Source organism: Balaenoptera borealis, assembly GCF_965194805.1.
Source record: "Balaenoptera borealis genome assembly, chromosome: 8".
Classification (NCBI taxonomy): domain Eukaryota; kingdom Metazoa; phylum Chordata; class Mammalia; order Artiodactyla; family Balaenopteridae; genus Balaenoptera; species Balaenoptera borealis.
The window spans coordinates 113,517,337-113,533,974 of NC_138865.1; the positions used below are offsets into that span (position 1 = coordinate 113,517,337).

The following is a 16,638-nucleotide window of genomic DNA, read 5'->3' on the forward strand; positions in this document are numbered from 1 at the left end:
CGTGACATCTTAGAACCCCTGCACTTGGTATCTGCGGAAACATTGCAGAAGCGATATACCTTTAGAGGAGATTTTACAAAGCCAGTTAGAAATCTTTGCATTACATGAACGTAAAAGCCATTCTGTATTCTATTGTACCTATTCTGCAGGCTTCTAAAATAGCAGAATATGCAACTTAAAATGGGCTTGTTACTCTAAAGAGCTCATAGTCGCACACAGACACATGACTTGTAGCCACGCTGCCGGGAGTGCTGGCCATAAAAGGTGGAATTCCTTCTCTGCCTTGGCCAGCAACTCTTTCAACTCCAGGAGGGTTGGTAAGTAATATTGTTCATTTCCACATTGTTCCTGTTCCCAAAGAGCTACAAACTAAGAGATAGGTACTTTGGGTAGGAGAGAATAGTGAGAAGTTTTTCAGGGGCTGTTAGTTTTAATAGTTGTTTCCACAAAGAAACTTGGGTGAGCAGACTGGTCTCTGCACCTGATTTTACCTGATTTCCGTTGGAGCAGAGGCAGTAGTGGTCTCAACACCTTCTGTCCGATCAAAAACCTCTGCGTCATTAGCAGTAAATTATTTGAGGACAGGGAACAAACAGCAATGATAGACTAAGCTTGAGAAAGGAATTACAAAAGTAAATAAAACCAGTAAGAAGTGGTGAGGTGGTGCCATTTGGAGATGGACGTAACATAAATGAGGACGGATCTCAGAGCTTCCATGTGGGCAGTTCAAGATGAGCAAAATCGATCAGGAACAGGACAAAACCATTACTGCGTGCTTCCCCCTCCCCACGCCCCACGGTCCACACCCTGCCCCCGGGAGTCAGGGGAGGGGGTGGTATAGGCGGTCCCCTGCGTCCTGTTCCTTGGTTGGGCTTCCCGCTGCCTCGGACGAACGCGCGGTCGTGAGCCAGCAGCTCGGGGCCTGTCCTTCGGGGTGTTCTCCAGAAGACAGTCTGGCCTTTCTCACTCTCGACAGTTTCACAAACCAAGAGCGGTACTTAATCATATCTACCCCTGCCATCGCCTGAAACTTGAGGAGTATTGACAGCTTTCAGTTTCACTTTGGTGTGAAGAGATATGACTAGCTGATGAGCTTCCCAGAGTTGCGCGTCTTTGGTTTAGGAGTACAAGGCTCGCACAGCTCAGTTCAGCACTTTGGAGTTCCTTTCTCACTGCCCAGGGCACCGTCAAGGCTGCGATTCCCATCACGTGTGCTCAGGGTCAGCTCAGGCCCATCGCCTTGGAGAGGTTCCAGCTGCTCCCTGTTGACATCATATGGTCTGGAAGGGCCTAGAAATAGGCACCACCTCAGGGCAGGTTTTGACTTTCTGTGAGATAAAGGAAGAGCTCTGATTCTCCAGTTAAGGCAGGAAGAGCGATCTCCCCGGAAGCTAGCCGGTCAGCGTGGGCGCACGGGCTCTAGGAACTGAAGCCAGGGGACCCGAGAACACAGGCCACAGAGAGCCACGCAGAACTGGAGAGAGTGCGTGGGAACAAGCCTTATGAGGCTTATGTATTTTATAACCTCTTGTTGTACAGTTTATGGTTTACACTGGCTGCAAGGAAATTGGATCAGTTTTGTTTTACTTGCCAAATAAAGCAAATGTCAAAATAGTCAATATAAAATGTATTCTAATTTGACTGAATTAAGTCAGCCAGTATGCAGTAGGATAACTGAATGTTACATTAATGCTTCTCAGTGAAAACCACTTGTCTGTCCCAAGCTCTCCTCTCACTATGCAGTAATTTACAGGTGGCCTGTACACCTACATGAGCCCCCTAATTCATCAGGGTTTTTTTCATGTTCTTCAGTTTTCGTATTGTTCTCCTATCGTGCATCTTTGATAAGAAATGAAATGCTGACTTTTCAAATTTTCCACTGAAGATTTATGAAATGATGTGTATGCTATTCCGTGAGGCTTCGGATCCCTGTAATCTGTCCAGCAGAGGAAACTAACAGCTTTCTCTCTGGCGGTGAGCTGTGGATGAGGCTTTTGTTGCTGCTGGGGGTCCGCAGTGGGCCTGTAGGATGGAGGCCTCCAGGTCTGGATCCCAGGACTAGTCTTCTCACTCTCGTCCCCACGCCTCAAACTTTGAACCAATAGCCTCTTTTCCCCTTCCTGTTTTGTGCTTCTGTGCCTTTGCTCATGTGGACACCTGTGCGTCAGGTGTGTCTCCCATCCCCTACCTCAGATGTTAGCACAAATGCCGCCTCTCCCAGGAAGCCTTCCCTGAGTGCCCTGTGCCTGTGCCAGGCTCTCCCGTCAGAGCGCTTCTCAGCCGTTATACCTTCACTCGTGTTGTAAACTCCTTAAAGGCAGGGACTGTGTCTAGTGCCTTTTATTGCCCAGAGCTCAGCCCAGGTGCAGGCATATATTCAGTTTTGCAACAAATGCTTCTCCAACAGCCTCAGACCCTGGGCTGCAGCCTCTCCACTCCCACCTGCAGACAGCTCCTGAGTCCCTGAAGACTCCTCAGGTTTTTCTGATTATGAGAGGAATACAAGCTTGTAGAAAACTGACAGAATATAGAAAATAATGAAAAAAACAAATTCCATCTCCAGTGAGCAAAGGCTCATAACCTTTGGCTATATTTCTTTCAAGTCATTTTTCTGTGTACTTTTTACATAGGTGATATCATATCATAAAATAGCAAGTTTGCTTTTGCTGCTGCTTTCTTCTGTACTATTAAACCACAAGCATAAGAAATACCTCAGCTGTGGTCTTTGTGTGGACACAGGGATCAAGTTGCAAAGCCCAGGCTGGAGAGAGAGTGCGGTGACGCAGCGCCCTCTACTGACCAGATTTGGAGGAACCTGGAGGACAGGCAGGCCGGTTCCCCCGCGGGCAGCGGGCCGTTTTCCCAGCCAATCCCCGGGGGAAGGAGGGGAGTCAGGGAGGGCCAGTAGCCGACCTTGTTGCCTTCTTGAGCCGGAGCTTCTGTCTCAAAAGCTAAAAACGTGTTCGCTGCCTACATTTCTTTTGTTGTCACTCATATATCAAAGAATTTCCTGCCATTTTTTGGAGAGCTGTCATCCCCAGCTTATGTCAGACAAAAGGGGCAGCTGGTGGAGTTTCTGATGGTGGGTCATCACCTGAGGCCCTCGTGGTCCTGGCAGAGCCGCCTTCCCTTTCCAGAGGCCGGGACTGCCCCTCAGAACGAGCACCTCCTGCCTCTTTCCTCCCTGTTACTGCAGAGAATGCTAGTCGCGGGGCCAGATGTGGCGTTGTCCTTTCAGGATGGGCAGTCCCCTTGGCTGTATCCAGCGAATGGGACACAGTGGTCGAAGTTCACGGCCAAAGGCAGGATAAGATGTGTTGGCAGAGCTCCTCTTCCTCACCCAGCGAGTCTTCATCACACATACACAACATCTCTGCGCTCATTTCTTGACAGTTTTTCCCGCGTGAAGAAGGGCATGCCACTTCTTCCGGGAGCCTGCAGCCTCCGTTTTCTCCCTGGGCCCCAGCGCTGCCCCATCCTCTGCCGTCTGCTTCACACACATTGATCAGCAGGGTGGGCCTGGCCTTGGGCATCGGTCGTGATCCCACGTCCCCACCTCTCTCCCGTCTGGCCTCAGCTTTGCAAGTCGGCCTGGTGTGTGTGAGCAAATGTTGGGGTCCCTGGATTTGGGCTTTTCCGGTTGCTTCTTTGCTGCCGCCTTGGGGCACGTGCAGACAGAGGAAGCACCTTCCCCCTTCAGCCAGAGCAGCCCCCGCTCCTCCCCCACACACCGGCTCTCACATATGATTCTGCGGGGAAGAGGAGGTTCAGCTTCTGCTGGAACCGAGGTCCGGAAAAGCTCGGGGAGGCAGGTGGGCTCGCGGTTGATGGAGTACCAGTAGCCCGAGAGTGTGGCTGAGTGAACGGTTCTGTGCCTTCCCACGAGGGGCCCTGGGGGGCTGCTGCCCCCCAGCTTGCCGAACAGCAGAACCCGTGGCTTGATAAAGACATCAGAGGCATGCATGTCAAATGTGCAGATGACACAGAGTCATTAGGGAGAGCTGATGTGCTGAGTGACAGAATCAATACTCCGCATCGCCTCTACAGCCAGAACACCCTGCCGCTACCGGGGGATGAACGGTGATGGGCGAAAATGGACAGGGCCCCCCAGGGTTCAAAAAGTCAACTGCTCGGGCACCAAATTGAGGAGATGTGGCTTAGCAGCGGTCCGTGTGAAGTAGCCAGGCTGGGCACGAGCTTGGGTGCCTCGAGTGCAGCCTGGCGTGCACAGTGGGGCACGCCCCCTGACCCGGTGTCCTGCGCCTGTCAGGACATCAGGAGGGTCACGTCCACTGCCACGCACCACCTTGTCAAAGTTACCCGACTCGAGCATTGAGCTTGAGTGTGAGGAATCGCTGAGTTTTGATCGGAGTCAAGACGAGGCAGCTGGCTTCAAATGTCTAAATGGTCACCGTGTAGAAGGGAAAGTAGAAGTGCTTCCAGGTGGGGCTGGGGCATTGGGAGCCCCTGAAGGCAAAATTAGATCAGGTGGGATGAAGTTATAAGGAGGTAGGTTTGGGCTTAACATTTTAAAAAATTAATAAAGAGAACTTCCCAAGGGTAAAAAAAAACCCCATGGCATTGAAGAAGCCGGCTTGCGAGGTCACGTGCACCCAATTGCTGGCAGTATTCAAACAGTGTTTGGGTTTTCAGACCTTCAGTGGGTCTTGAAATGCATCATATTCCCTAGCCCCACCCTCAGAAATACAGATTTAGCAGACCTGCACGTTAGGGCCGCAGACACCTTGCCCCGGCTGACTCGGGGAGCTCCAGCGGGCACCTGTCACCCAGGTCTGCTCGCGCCGCTGTCGGCGTTTCCTCATCCTCCGACCTGCAGCCGGGCCTCCTCCCACGCACTGGAGCCGGTATCAGGACGGAGCTCAGGGCCTGCAGGGTGGCCACTGTGGCGCCCTCCCGAGACGGAGGCCCAGAGGCCCAGGCGCTGCGGCCCGTGGCTCGTCCCAGCGTGGGCAGGCAGGAGCTCGCTCTCGGAGTCCAGCTGAAGCCAGTAGTCTGCACCCCGGAGTGCTGGGATGTCCGGGCACTTCACGGCTCTGCGGACAAGGGCTGGGCGGGGCCCCATGGCTCCGGCAGCACCACTCTGCCCTTCCCGCTGGCCTGGGGTCCTGAACTCTGCCCCCCAGACCTCAGGCCACAGACTCCTCCGGTGACCCTTCACCGACACTGTCCCCCCAGGAGAACATGTCATCTTCCCTCCCAGAGACACAGGGCGCAGCCTCCCGGGAGCCTCTCCCCATGTCCGCTGGGGCTGAGCTTCCCTTATAAGGCGCGCGGCGCTGCTCCGAGTTGTTCAGGAATCTTCCGGTGATTTGTCAGCTTCCAGCAAGTTGTCAGTCACAGGTTCCGAAGTATGTTTCTTAGTGACAGACATAATTGTACTTAACTTTTTGCGTGGATGTTATCAATCTGTGACAGATACTCTGGGAAATGGGGCATTTTGATGGCAGAAGATCTGTCACGTGCATTTAGTCTTCCACTCAGGGACACCAGGATTCAGTCACAACTTTTGCACGTCGATGTCAGGTTCTGAGAACAGAGATCCTTGCTGACCTCAGAAATCGTTTCGTCACTCCCGTCCCAGGGCTGTCATCTGAAAGGTTAATAGCTCTTCCTAGAGGAGAGGAAACATCCCTCCGCGGTGATCTAGCATTCAGGCCACGCACGTCCGGGCTCATCCCTGTCACATCCGTTGTCAGGAACCTGTGGGCTGCCGTGCTCCGTCCTGGCCCCCCGACCCCACCTTCCCGCGGGTGTGGGATCCACGGGGCCACTTGATCCACCCACGGAATAAGCCGGCAGCAGGGACGGAGCCTTTGCTCACCGGCTGCAGTCCTGTCGTCTGAGCTGACGGCCTGAAGTGCTCGGGCTGCCTTCTGTCAGTGTTCAGTCATAAGATGCTCTTTGAACCACAGACGACATCTGTCACCCGCCCTGTTGTGGCAGGACTTGAACGGGAGGCCTGGAGTTGCACAGATCAGGGAGGCTGTTCTCCCTTTCCTGCCGAGGTGTCTGCCCCTCCCCAAGGGGCGGCTGGCTTGGAGCAGGGGCATTTGCCTATGAGGAGGCCCAGCAGTTTTTCCTCTTTTATAGGTTTTAGTAGGAGAAGGCTCGGCCTAGAGGATTGGAGGGAATTTATTTTAGAGTTGAAAGCTGTTGTTTAATAAGGGTTCATCATTTATGAGAAGGGTTATATGTGTCCCACGTCAAGGTAAGATTAGAAGGCAAGCCCAAGGGCTGATTCCAGTGATTCTTTTTTTTTCCCCCCATAGTAAACAATTTATGACATGGATTTTGAGCTCCACAGTCGCAAGAGACAGTTTGGGGGTACGTGAGCCCAGGGAGGGCCTGCAGGACCTTGCCCCTCTGCAGGCCGTGGCCAGGCACAACTGCGGGTCTGGCTTTACTTAGGAGAAGTAGACTTACTTTCTGTTCATGCGAACACCACACACATTTTTGTTTAACTCTGAAGATAGGACACACGTGTTCGTATCCTTCCTGCTATGACCCTCCTTTGAAGATGGAGACGGTAACACAGCTTTGCTGTTCCGGCACAGGGAGCGCGGGAATCATCCTCACTCCGCTCGTGGTACCCTCCACGCGCTCCAACTGAAAGCACCAGCCACCAGGGGTGTCCCAAAGAAGAACCTGCTGGAGGGGCGGGACCAGAACACAAAATCAAACTTAGATTAGAGGCTCCTGGGGCTCGGTATTATTTCATTTAAATAGCCCACGCTTACATTCTTTGTCTGGAACTTTAAAGTCCTGGGTTGCCTGCCATCCTGTTGGGGTTCTCAAGCATGCACGTGCTCTTTTACCTGTCCGGAGCCTTCGCTGGCTTCCTATTGCCTGACACGCCTCCCACATCATCTCGCTCGAATCAGGCCAGTCTCCTCTCGGCGCCTGGGCACCCTGTGCTCATCCCAGATCCATCTCTGCTCGGGCCGTTGCTGTGAGCCGCTGCCCCCCTGAAAGACGCAGGCTGGGCTCCAGAGTGCCGAGGACGGGTCCTGTCCACTCTCCAGCCCTCGCCTCGCCCTCACCTCTTCTGGAAAGCCTGGCCACGTCGCTTTCCGCCTTCCTCTCCTCCGGTTGCCTGCACCGTACAGTCTGGCATTTCACGTTTCCCTGTCATTGCCGAGTTTATTTATGTTTGGTCTTATGAATAGATTTGCTGGCTTACTGATGACAGGGGTTCTTCTCATGTTTCCTTTTTCTCCTTTAAAGCCTCAGAAAAGGCTAGTCACAAAAATAATGATGATAATGTTGCATCACTGTGTATCAAAATTTACTGAGTACTTTGAGCTGCATCATCTCATTTGACACAGTAAGAATTCAGTGAAAAATGTGTGGCTCCAAAGTGGTAGGGACCTTTGAACTCCAGGTGCCTGGCACGTGGCGGCACTCAGAAAATATGAATTGAATGTATAAAGTGAGCTGATTTAGACACATAGGACCAAGTATTGTATATTGATACATCTCTCCTTCCATCTATCCATCCATGCAACCAACCAACCAGCCGAGACTTATTTACTGGGTGTCAGGCACTATTCAAGTACTTTACAAAGAAAAGCTCATTTAATCCTCATAACAGATCTGTGAGTCGGGTACTATTTTTTCCTCCTTTTCAAGGTGAGGAAACTGAAATCAAGGAAGTTTAAATTCCTTTCCCAAGGTCACACAGCTACTAAGTGTCAGAGCTGGGATTTGAACCCAAACGGATGAGCTTCCCCTGGCTTGCAGACCGTCCCTGTGCCCTGATGCTCGTGGTCACAGGCTTGCTGGTGTGAAGCATTTCGCTGGGGCGCGGAGCCGTGGTTGGGTGCAGCCCCAGGTGTCCCAGCCGTCTTCACGCGCAGCTTCTCCAGGCTCCCGACCGGCGCTGGAGAGAAGGACTTCCCAGAGCCTGCCGTGTGGGCGGGAGCTGGGGGGCCAGTCCGCTTGAGTTGTGGTTGCTGCCTGAGGAGAACCTGTGGGGGCCATACACCAGAGGGTCCCCTCGACCGGCTTCCAAGCCCACGATTGCACAAGATTGCGAGCAGTTTGATTTATTCTGGTGATCATGAGAGTGGTGTGAGAGAGACCTACAGAGCAAGGTTATTTGAATATCTTTAAAATGCATGGGCCACAAAGCACGCACTGCTTTTGGAACGGTATCAAACTTAGTTTTGGTGTCAAGAGTTATTTTGAAGGTGAAATTTCATTAGAATGCAGTTTGGTATTGTTAGATATGAATGATGAGTTTAGGCTGAGCGATATTATTTTTGATATTAATTTTTAATGTGGCTTCTTGGGAAGTCAGAGCTTCTATTTAATGAACAATTAGGTACGTAGTCAGTACGGCTCCCACCTCTGAGCTGGCCTTCCCTGCTTTCAGTCTCGCACATCAGATTTCTGACAAGGTATATGCTGCTTGTAAATGTGTTATCTTTGTAATTTTTGTGACTGTGAGTGTCTTGTTTTTCTTGGTGGTTATGATGGTTATGTGGGCTTGTTGTTGTCCCAGAGAGCAGCTTTATAAATGTGAAATGATTCCCTCCTATGCCTGGTTCTCAAATGTGCGAGGGCTCTTTGCACAGTGGGTTTGAGCTCGGGGGGTTGGAGAAAGGCCTTTTTCAGGATTATGAAAATAGTTTTCCATGTGTCAGAACAGATTTATCAGTTCACTTCAGGGTCGGTTTTGTGAACCAGACCATTTAGAGGAGGATATTTTACCTTTTATCAGAGTGGAAGCTGATAGTCTGTTTGCAGGTGGCTCTATGGAATATTTCACCTGGATCTCTCAGTGTAAATCTAGCCTCCAAACAAAGTAAAAATGAGTGTTAAGTGAAATTTCCTGGTATTTTACCACCTCTGCGTGCACACCGCTCCCCCTGCCCCCCGCCCATGCTGTTCTGTTTCAAGGCAGGGTTTCCGTTATTAATTTGGATATTTAATAGAATCCTTTGCTTGCAGTAACTTTTCAAAGGCCTTTTGGATTTATTTAGGTGGGACTTTTGCCTGTGGGTAGGGTAGCATTCAACTTGGAACTTCCTTTTTGAGCAGCAGATGTTTTGTTTCCAGTTGAATAAGAATATTAATAATTATCAGAATAAATACAATCATCACCATCATCATTATTATTTCAGCTACAATTTTTTGAGCGTCTTGTGCCAGGCATTGTGTAAACACTTCATGTATATCGTTTTAATCTTTACAACCATGCAGTAAGGTGAATAATCGTGTCCTCATTTTAAGAAATGAGAAACCCGAAGCTTGGAGAGACGGTGACTTACCCAAGGGCCAGGATCGGAGCCCAGGCCCCACCATCCTGTTCCCGCTGTCTTCAAGGAGCCTCAGGGCTTCCTGAATTTAGGACCCTCCACCTCAGTGTCCCCTGCAGCCAGTGGTACGGCCTCCCCCGGGACCAAACCCAGCCGTAAACGCTTCCAGACCAGGACCCACATTCCACCTCCTAATTAGTCATTGCTTCATTTTGCTAAACAAATTGTTTTCCACAGCTCTGGAGAATGTTTGGGCGAGAAGGGGAAGAATGTGCCTTGGGTCTTTGTTGGGGTTTGTTTTCTGCCCAGGCTGCTTCCTGCCTGCCCTGTGCTCTCACGCATGGGGCCTTTCATGAATCTGGGTTTGGCAGCCTCGCTACTCTTGAATTTTGGAGAAGCGGGTATTTTAGTAGGCTGGAAGAAGATGAAAAGCTAGCAGTGCCCATATGTTCCTTGTTTTTAAAAGCAGGGTCAGTGAGGTTTAGAGACTCTTTAAATATTTCAGTTTATAAGATGAGACTAGATCATCTGCAATGGAAGTGCGGTGCCCTCAGCCAGGCTTGGCTTTTTTCTTCATTTCTTTTATAATGGAGGTAGGTGTTTCGGCATTTCAGGGTTCAAGTGTAGTAAAACTTATATGTAGTGAATAAATACCACGATTTGGAATGTTGCTGCAGCTATGAAAATTAGTTTCCCTTTTTTTTTTTCCCTTTTTTGTTTTATGAGTAGTCAGTGACTTGAAAAATAGCAGAGTGGTCCAAGAATGGTAGTTCAAGAAACCGAAAACTCCCAAGCGTTAAAGCAGTATAGGCTCTGACATTTTTCTAAGAAAGCATTTTCTTCACTCAATTAAATCTTCCCTGGTTGAGATTAGACATCTATCCTGAAATACATATTTGAATACTGTAGTTTGAAATTCTACACAAGTGCCCATTTTTAGTTAAGACAGTGTCATCCTATGCCCCCACTTTCCCTTGAATTTTGAAAGGTAAATGACATGGTGATGGTTTTTCTTGATCCCAAGTTATTTATAGAAGCCCAGAATCTGAGTGACTGTCTAGCCCAACCCTAAGTATCCAGCAAGGGGCTGTTGGCAGTGACTTGTTGAGGCTGGCACATGGGGAGAGCAGGGCTGGAACCAGTGTCTCACCTCCCCGTCACGGTGCACCTGGGAGGTGAGACACTGGCCACTGACACGAGGTGCAGGCGGGGATGGCTGTGCTCACGGCCCTGGCAGAGCCACCAGATGCCCAGAGAGGTGGGCCCTTGATCCGAGTTGTCTTCCAGGGCCCAGCCCTTCCCCGCCGTGGAGTAAGCAGGAACTCCGTTCTGCTGGCATTTCCTGGCATGCTCCCTTCACTCTTCATACCTCTCCGGTTCTAAATTTCACAAGTAATTTGTCACTTTAGAGGAGGGAGTCATTAATAACCATTATTCAGAACTGTCGAGTCTTCCTCTCTGTGTGTGAGTGAGTTAAGCATCCAAAAAATTGGCCTTGTTGGTGGCAAACAGGGCCTCCCTATTGACAGATCAGACCTGCCCCGCCCGCGCTGGCCTTTCTCACGTTCTGGTTATTCCAAGTCTGTCTTTCATCACTGAAAGGGTGGTGACAGAGTGGTTAAAGCACGTCCTCCTGGAATTCATTAGTATTATTACCAAAGACCGTGTTGTAAATTGTTGATTTTTTTTTTAACTGCTCCGAAAAAATTTCTCCTGAACTATTTCATTTTAACGTACTTTAAAAAAAAAAAAGATTTTCCTCGTCAAACATTTGAAACAGAATAGTTCAGGAGCCCGGACTGCAGATCCCACCGGGGGAAGGCTGGGAGTGGTTGTCCCAAGTGAAGCTCTGAAACTGTGTCGCCATCAGGTTGTGGGGTGAGGGGTGGAGGAAGATACCCCCAACCTTCCGACGGTGGTTACGGAAAAGAATTGGCATTCGATGTATGTTAATGCAGGTAACGATTCTTTAACGTTAAAATTCCACTGAAGTACTAATAATTACTGTTAATATCTTTCAGTGGAAACTTACAGTAAAGGAGCAGTAGTAGAAACAGTATTTAAGGGAGAGCTGCCGGCGTGAGAAGAATGCAAATAAGCGTTATTAGCCTAATGATTTTGCCGTCGCCATGGTTGTGCAGCAGCAGTGTTGTGAATATGTCATCCGGCACCCGTGAATTTGGAAAGTGTGTCAAAACACAACTTCAATTAGTTTGCTCTAATTATGGCTCTGGAGAGTTTGTAACTACATCACTCCTCATTAAAAGAGATTTTCTTGTATGGATTAATGTGATATACAAAGGAAAGTTTCAAAGTTCCCGACGCCACTTGCTCCCGCAAGGAACAGGCTCGGAGCAGGGCTGCTGGATCCTGGGTCTCCTGCAGCCCACCCGCCGGGCAGGGGGCCGAGCGCGGGGCTGCGCGGCCGGCTCTTCCCTTCCGTCCCGTAATCCGCTTCCTGCCAAGAGTGGCCGCTGCATATGGAGCTCTGGCCACGTCCACGGGAGGGTAATTGAACCCATCGTGAGCTTCTAAAAGAAAATTGCTAGTCGGAAACCATCAGGACGCCCCTCATTCTCAGCACTTCGGTGGAGTCTGGAAGCAGAAAGATCTCTGAACCCACCATGGCCAAGCGCAGTGTGCACAGCCAGCCTTTGGCCCCATTCTGGGGGTCTTGGGGGAGATTGCATGGGAAAATGTGTTACTTTTGGTCACTCAGAATCACATGGCACCTGTGAAATGTCAATGAAAGTCTTTTCATACAGTGAGAAAGAGGACCTTAAGGAAATGTAATCTCTTGTCCAAACTGATAGGTAGTTATAAATGCTACTGTTGAGCCATTGCCATTTTGGAAGAAAAGAAAACCAAATTCACGTCTTCTTGTCCTGTTACTGACCGCGGCCACCCCGCCAGCCCGCCCGGCCACCAGTGGCGGTGTGCAGTGACTGCCTCGGCAAGGCTCCCTCGTGCAGGGTCGGGGCGGCAGCACCAGGTGCCAAGTTTGCAGTCCAAGGCTGTTTGCTTGAGCTTTGCTGCCCGTGCCCTCACCCGTCTCCGGAGCAGCTGGACACAGCGTCATTGTGATGTCCCAGCCTGGGGAGCTCAGTGGTGCATTTTGAATCTGAGAGGTGAATTTTCGAATGCTGCTTGAGGAGGCCTGGGTTTGGTTGCCCTCTCCCTCCAATTTATTTGCACGATGAAGAATATCCAAAATACAGCTTTATATACATTTTTATTGACTGTTAAGTGTTTTCTTTGTCACTTTTGGAGAGTACAAGGTAGGGGTGTGTGTGTGTGTGTGTGTGTGTGTGTAATGAGTGACTTGGCCTTCTTGATACCACTCACAAGCAGTGATACCTTGAGTAAGTTATATCAGTCCTCTGAGCCTCAGTTTCCTTGTCTATCAAATGGAGATAAGAATACCTTCTTTGCAGGGTTGCTGTGAGAACCAAATGGGGAAACACATGGAAGTGCCACGCCGGGCACACAGTGGACACTCGCGCATGTGACTTTCTGTCTTGGTCCAGGGTTCGTTTCAGAGTTCACTCTGGGCACGAGCAGTTCGTTCCCTTGGACCTTTTCTATTGTCACCATCTGGCCCCTCTCAGCCTCGATCGCCAGCATCCCCCCTGAGTTCCCACGGCGTCAGGCTGGGCACAGGCCTTCTCCCCCGCAGAGCTGCGCTCACAGGTGAGCAGCTGGGAAGGGGTTAAGATAGCAATTGTGTAAGTCTTCCAGGCTTTCTCCCAGTTCTGTGGTAATTTGATGAAGAACTTCACCCTAATTAAATATTCAAATTAGGAATAAGTGTCAATATGGCTTCCCATTGCCTGGAATGATGATTAATTGTATTCAAAACTCTAGTGGCCCACTGTAATCTAAACTGAACCGTTGTTCTTGATTATTTCTGCACCACACTTGCCATGTTTCTGTTTTAAGATTTAAACTAGTAATTGATTTGCCATATGCTGTCGAGTATGTTGTGGTAACATACTTTAAAGTTACGCGTTTAGGAACTTGGGGAGTTTGGAATTGAGATTTCCTTAGTCTTACAGTGGCAGCTTTTTTTTCCCTTGTCCAATGCAGAGTGATTTGGTTGGAGTGTGCGTGTGTGTCTGTGTTGCCCATGAGGGAGACTCATTACATAGTCAAGTTGGTAGGTTGAAGTTATATTGATCATGGCAATTGGGTTTCCTGAATGGAAAATGAACAAGTCTGCATTTATACTTTTGTGCTTGTGTTGTCTTGGTAAAGCAACATGGCTTTGTGGAAAAAGCATAAACTCAAATCCTAGCTCAGCCAGTTCCTTTGGCTGTGTGACCTTGGACAAGTTCCTTAACCTCTCTGAACCTTCTTTCTTCCTACCTGTAGAACCCACTGGGTTGTGAAGATTAGAGATGAGTGAGAAGCATGAAGAATGTGCTCAGTAAGTGGTGACTGTCATAAACACAGGTGATAACAGGAAGAAAGCATTCAGTGCCCCGGCCTCCAGAAAGCCACTCCCAACCGTGAATCAGCAATGACCTCCCAGGTCTCTGACTGCAGAAGCCTCTGTTGCCCCTCCCTTACTTTGTGACATTTCTTAGGTCGTTGTCTTGACTCTTGAATTGCTGTTTCATTGCCCCGGGCTTTCCTCCCCGACCACGTTCTTCCCTCTTGGCAGGTGGCACTGCAGCTCCCACATCCCTGGGTACTTCACAGGCTCTAGTGGAGGCACTGGTGTGTGGTAGGCCCTCAACAGATGTTTGTTTTGTTTTATGCCATTGCTTTAAAATTGAAGCATATAACCTTACAGTCTTCTCTTTGTATAGCTTATGATATTTAGAGCTTTTTACTTTATGATAGAGGGGATTTATGTATGTGTTTCAATTTACTTATAGATACAACTAAAGGGGAAAGATGTGAGTCTTATTTGGGTTTGGGGATTTTTTTAAAAATTATTTTTAAAAGACTTTATTTTTTTAAAGAAGTTTTAGGTTTACAACAAAATAGAAAGGTACAGAGATTTCACATATACGCCCTTCCCTCACTCATGCCTTACTTCCTCCATGATCAATGTCACTCACTCACCAGAATGGTTCCTTCTTTTTCTTTTTTTTTTTTTTTTTTTAAGATGAATACATTGACACATTATAATCACCCAAATTACACAGTTTACCTTAGGGTTCACTCTTGGTGTTGTACATTCTGTGGATTTGGACAAACGTATAATGACATATGTCCATCATTATAATATCATGAACAGTATTTTCACTGCCCTAAAAATTCTCTGTGCTCTCCCTGTTCGTCTCTCCCTGAGGCCCCTCTGGCAACTACTGATCTTTTTTTTTTTTTAATTATTTATTTATTTATTTATTTATTTATTTATTTATTTATTTATTTATTTATTTATTTATGGCTGTGCTGGGTCTTCGTTTCTGTGCGAGGGCTTTCTCTAGTTGCGGCAAGTGGGGGCCACTCTTCATCATGGTGCGCAGGCCTCTCATTATCGCGGCCTCTCTTGTTGCGGAGCACAGGCTCCAGACGCACAGGCTCAGTAATTGTGGCTCACGGGCCTAGTTGCTCCGCGGCATGTGGGATCTTCCCAGACCAGGGCTCGAACCTGTGTGCCCTACATTGGCAGGCAGATTCTCAACCACTGTGCCACCAGGGAAGCCCACTACTGATCTTTTTACTGTCTCCATAGTTTTGCCTTTTCCAGAATGTCATAAGAGTTGGAATCATACAGTATGTAGTCTTTTCAAATTGGCTTCTTTCATTTAGTAATATGCACTTATCATTTTTAAAAAACTATCCCAGGGCCAAACACAGTGCTTGGCATACAGTAGGAGCTCAATTAAAAACTGGTGGACTGAGTTGGTCACAACGTATTGATTCTAGTACCCTTGTGTGCCTCTGGATCCCACAGTCTGTCTCCCCTTGGATGGCATCAGTTTATTGGGTATATTTGGAATTAAGTTTCAGGTCTGGGCATGGAAGGTTTAAGATAGTGAATTATCATTGCAGAGGAAATAGGTCCATTTTAGGTTTTATAAAACCACACTTGACTTTGCTGGTGTCATTTACAAAACAGAACAAAACAAAACGTCTCATCAGATCACGAGAAAGGGTAGTAAACTGCACTTTCTGAGGTTGGCTCCAAAATCAGTGAGAAAAAAAATCGCCACACCTAAAAATATTTTAGGGCCCAGGGTCATAACTGACTCTCTGTTTTAGTAGAACCAGGTTACAAGAAAACGCAGTGTTTTCTCACCTCTCCGGGTCTGCACAGATCTGAATGGTAACTCAAAATCTCGATTTGGAAGCACAGGGGACCCAGCGCAGGAATCCTGGCTGTGAAGTCTTAGAGGAGGATGTGAGCGCCGGTCAGGCCCTTCCAGCTGAAAGTGATCCATTTTAATTACCTTCCAGAGCGCTCCAATACCTGAGCATATGGTCCTTAAGAAATCAGCTTCCCCAAACTGTCAGCGAGTGTGGGCAGTGGTCAGGGACCTGGTTCTGACACCGTTGACCAGCCTTGGAGAGCGGACACTCTAGAAGGTGCTTATTAAAATGCCAGCAGGTGCAGCGAAGGTCTCCCTTCCTGTGACTCCCTCACCCTGCTTGTGCCAGGTGTTTTATAAGAGCCTTTTTCTTCATTAAATGGCATTCATTAAGCACGTCCTTACACCTGGCACAGAAGCTGTGTGTCACAGATGACTTCTTCCCAATGGTGTTTTGCAGGAATGAAGTGGAATTTCATTTAGCCATTTGCTGTGTTCTTTCTCCCCCTGCCCACCTTCACTCAGTTATTGTGGCTTTTGCATATTCCTCCTCCATCCCTCCCCCGATTCCGTTAACTTTCTTTTGCACATCACCTCTGGTCCTTGTCCACCAGCAGCCACATTAGCTGGAAAACAAGATGTTCCTTTAGCACCAAGCGCTGTGCAGGACGTGTTTATATATACCCTTGCTCTTCTAGAATTCTCCTCCTAACGTTTGCCATCTTTTTTTCTGATACAAAGAAAAATAATTTCTCGTTGAAAAAATTAACATATAAAAATATATAAAAAGCAGGGGGAAAAAAATCCACACCCTGACCTCAGAGACTTGTATTGTCCACACCACAAACACCGTCCTGCACCGCAGTCCTGCCGGTAGCCCAGGGCCATCACTGCTCTAAGCTACCAGGTCCTTTTTGTCCTGGGATATATGTGTATGCGTACCCGTAGGAATATATTGTTTGTGTGGTGGCTTACATGTATGTCATTCTGCAGCTTGGTTTTTGTTTTATTCCCTTTTGTTTTGACCTTACAGCCACGTCCTTGAGATCTGACCATGTTGATATAAAAATGTCTGGCTCGTTCCTTTTCCTTGG

The 16,638-nt window shown here is 48.6% G+C and overlaps 1 protein-coding gene across 5 annotated transcripts in view; it reads left to right on the plus strand.

Annotated features, from left to right (window-relative positions):
- The window catches only part of MVB12B (multivesicular body subunit 12B), a 213,123-nt gene that overhangs the window by 79,312 nt on the left and 117,173 nt on the right, over positions 1 to 16,638 (plus strand). The window lies entirely within an intron of this gene.